Raw genomic sequence first — 4,224 nt, 5'->3', positions numbered from 1 at the left:
CGGGTGTGATTTTCTGATTCCCCATTCTTTGATCCAAATTGCATTTGTAGAGGGCCAGGGAAGGGCTCTGCTTAATGTGAATAGGAAGCCTGTTCCAAAGAACGGGCAATCTCTGAGACACATATCTGTTTCTCCTGTATGTTTTGTTTGAGTCGCTAAGTTTAGATCCCTAGAGAGGGTGACCCTCATGCTGTTTGACTTGTGGATGTGTAGCAGCTTCATCAGGGCTGGATTTGTGATTGCCTTGTAGGTCAGGCATAGGTCACCCTTAATAGTTGGTAGGAGACAGAGTAAAGGGATAGGGTTATTAGTCTGTTCACATAGTTCATGCTGTTTACACCCTGCATTTTCTTTGTGAGGAACCTCTGAGGTCACTCCAGCTGCTGTAAGTACCTAGTCAAGTACATGCCAAATGGCTCATTGTACTTGATTATTGGTCTAATGAGGGCTGAGTACAGTGGTACTATAATTTCCTTGACTCTGGATGACATGCCTTTACTTATAAGCTGTGCCACATCAAAGGACGTCCTCATCACTGTGGACACGAGGTGGTCAAAGTTCAGGCTACTATCTATCTCTGTACCTAGACCTCTCACCTCTGAGTCTACTCTTAGAGTTGTGCTATTGATGCTGTAACTTGCAAGGGTGTTTCACTTCCCAAGCTGCCTACATAGAAGTTAGGAAATTGCATAGCCATACTGTCCAGTCCTTTGATTTGTGAACTACAATAGGATGGTGCATTGGGGTTATAAAGGTGCTTACTGGAGCAGATTATGTTAAACAGTACTAAATACTACTAACCTTAATGTTTACATAATACTGAATATGGCAAAACCAAACCAACTGCTTGAATCCAAACTGAAAACAACCAGAAACCAGTTAACCACCACTTTATTCACAATAATTTAGTGCTTTCATGTGTGTGCAACATACACTTCTTCAGAATATATACTTCTTCTTTCGGCTTTTCTCAGTTAGGGGTCGCCACAGCGGAACTCCGGTCCACTCATGATTGGCAGTGGATTTTGCCCAACCTTCAACGAAGGTACGCCCATTCATGCTCGCACCTACCTGCATGTCTTTGTCACTCGACCGCGGGGAGAACATGCAGACTCCACACAGAAGGAGCTCTGGTCGAGAATTGAACGGGAGAACCTCTTGCTGTGAGGCGACAACACTAACCGCTGCACCACCGCAGCTTCCTCAGAATATATACTAATTCGGAATAATACTGAATATTCAAATCTGTAAGTACTGCCACTTGACTCCCAACTAGCTGCTCTAAGCTTGTTGGCGCACTACTTGTGCTGTATTGCTGGGTAAAGTTTTATGAACAATTCTTTCTAGGTGTTTGCTACTGTACAGGGCATTGATAACCCACACAAATGCACAAAATGTATATAGCAGCAGAAAAAGAAAAAAGAAAACTAACTAATGCACCCTCTGGCCAATAAAATGACTATATTATGAGTCCTTCTGTGTATTTTCCAACTGAGATACACCAGGCAAACACCTGCTGCCACAAGATGAATAAACCCAGTCCTCCTAATGTAAAAACACAGTAGAAAAGACCCAAACATGCAATTCTACCACACAAGCCACTCAAACAACTAGCTGGAAATCCATCTACAAAAAAAAAAAATAAATAAATAATAATAATAAATCAGTGAAATGCACACAAACTCAGGAAACAGTAGTGATCGCTCAGAATAACTTAAGTGCGATTTTAGTCAAAGGAACTTGTAAAACACTTCTGGAATGCATTCAAAGACTCTCAGCTTTGCTGAACTCCTGGAAAATGAACAGGAGACAGTATGTAGTGAAGGAGACTTACGCAAGAGCAATACTGGTTTGCTGGGTGGGCACTTAGTCTCATGAATCTGTGCAAAACAATGGGTGGGAAGACTACATAAATAGCTTATACAACAGTCTATAGAAATGAAACGGGAGGGAGGGACTTAAGAACTTTTATTTTAGGTTCAGCTGCTGTGTTAACCATGTCCAAAGCTGCAGGAAAATCAATAAAGCTGAACATACCTATCAGCTGTCCAGGATTTTGCGGAATGTACTTATTTTTGCCTTGTATTTTTGGCACGCCCCCTCATAAAATTTGTGATTTTTCTGGAAAATAATTGAGGATTGCAATAACAAAACATTTGAGTTTATAACAAGACATTTGAGTTTCAGTCTTCATATCATTCAGAAAATGCATGCTAATGCAAAACCTGTTGTTCTAGTTACCTTCTGAGTTTATAAGAAGAATATTTAAAATATGCCCATGACTTGGGGTCTTTGTCCTTCTCCCTCCCCAATTATTGTTAGCTTTGTCCCTGATTGTTGCATTAAAAGGTTGAGAGAGATGTCTTTCGGCTTTTTCCGGTTAGGGGTCGCCACGAAAGATTGAGAGAGATGCAGGTGAGTGAAATCAAGTTTGGCTTAACTTTGACGTGCATTTTCACTTTATCATCAAAATTAAGACGGACTCTTATGCAGTTTTAGTTCCATTTTTTTACCACATTGTGGAGTTTCAGTTATTTGGTAACACGGGGAAAATGGAAATTGAACATACGTTTGAAACGATATTTGCCTGCCAAAAATATAAGAACGCTAGCTTTTGCTCGTGTTTGTATACAGGAAAGAAATCCTCATATCACTAGCATACCACTTCCAAGAATCAGGTAGAAATATGTGCTGCTCATTACGGTTCTCCTGCTCTATTAAAATAAATTATTATGAGTAATATTAATTCGTATGCGTTACGTTCTTTACCAACAAACCTCTGTACAGCGCCAGCCATAACCCTTAACCTCCAGAACGGGGTACAAATTGGGAAATAAGCAGTATACCTCTCAACTGTCCAGATTTTGCCTCATACTTTTTGTCTGTTCCTTATAAAATGTGTGGTTTGCAATCCGTGAGGAATGGATACACTAAATAATGACATGCATTTGAGTTAACGCACTACATTGTATTCTAGCAATTTTCTAAGTTTATGAGAGCAATATTTCAAATGTGTCCCTATTTTTGGGGCTTTGTCCCCCATTATTTTGGCTTTGTCCACGTTTGTACTAAGCGGTTGAGAGGTGTGTAAAAACACACGCTGTATCAGTTTACAGAATAAATTGTGAATTTTTGTTAAGTAATAAGTCTGTCACACTAATGTATTGCCGTTATATATTGAGTGTAATCTACCACTCATTCTCCCCAAATCGTTAGCTTTTGGGAGAGATTTGGAGGGACAGAGCTAAATTTTGAGCCAAAATCTTGACATGTATGGCGCCAAGATTCTGAACTAAAGTGCTCCCAGTTATTGCAACTTGTTTAAGATACAGTTCGGAAAGTTACAGTAAAACACTTAATAACAAACCACGAGGTTTTTCTTTTAATACATTCATTGGGGGTTTATAAAAGTACGATATAACAAAAAGAACCAGGATCATGATTTAATAATATTACAGAGCTCCCTGCATAAAGTTTTTACCTCTAATTACGTAACCAATCAGATTGTAGCAGTACGACAGCCTGGTTTTGCGCATGCTCTTTCAGTTTATTAACGCTGCGATTGTAGCGTTGTAAAAGCGTTAGTGGATTCTTTCCGTGTAGTGAAAAATGGATACGATTGTTTGCAAGAGCTATTAGAAACGAGGCAGGTTTATAAGATTGCCAAGATGTTTAATCTTAACCATTCTCTTAAACTAATGTTTTAACAACAGACCTCGCAGATTAACTTTGATATAACTAGACCTGTGAAAGTACTGCAGAAAATGTAATTTGTTATTTTTAAGTAAACAGCCTTCATTGCAATGAGGAAAACTTACATTTTGGCTAGAGATCTCATATGTACTTTGTGTCTAGAAAATGTACGAAATACCGCGCTGGTTGTAATAATACACAATTCTGAATCAAACTTTCAACAGCTGGGGATGTAGCTCAGTGGTAGAGCGCGCGCTTCGCATGTGTGAGGTCCCGGGTTCAATCCCCGGCATCTCCAGCCCACGTTTTGATTTTTTTTTTTAAATAATATTTATTACTTTATTTTTATTGGTTTGTTCACATGTAAATAATACTTCAATCAAAGATGTGCTGAAACTCCCCAAATTACATCTTCGCCCTTTTTAACTACAATTTGCCTCCCCTCATTCTCTTACGCAGGCTAAATCAGTGATGTCATGCGATACCACTGTGAGTTTGGTACTAAATCGTTTTACAGTTTACATTTTTGTT

General features: G+C 39.1%; 1 non-coding gene across 1 annotated transcript; it reads left to right on the top strand.

Annotated features, from left to right (window-relative positions):
• The first annotated feature begins 3,919 nt into the window (after positions 1-3,919).
• Positions 3,920-3,991, top strand: TRNAA-CGC. Its single transcript has one exon. It is a non-coding gene; the product is annotated as a tRNA-Ala (tRNA).
• Positions 3,992-4,224: the final 233 nt, after the last annotated feature.

Source organism: Protopterus annectens, chromosome 6.part0, assembly GCF_019279795.1.
Source record: "Protopterus annectens isolate FY-2018-M chromosome 6.part0, PAN1.0, whole genome shotgun sequence".
NCBI classification, from domain to species: domain Eukaryota; kingdom Metazoa; phylum Chordata; order Ceratodontiformes; family Protopteridae; genus Protopterus; species Protopterus annectens.
This window is presented reverse-complemented; position numbering and strand designations above follow the sequence as displayed.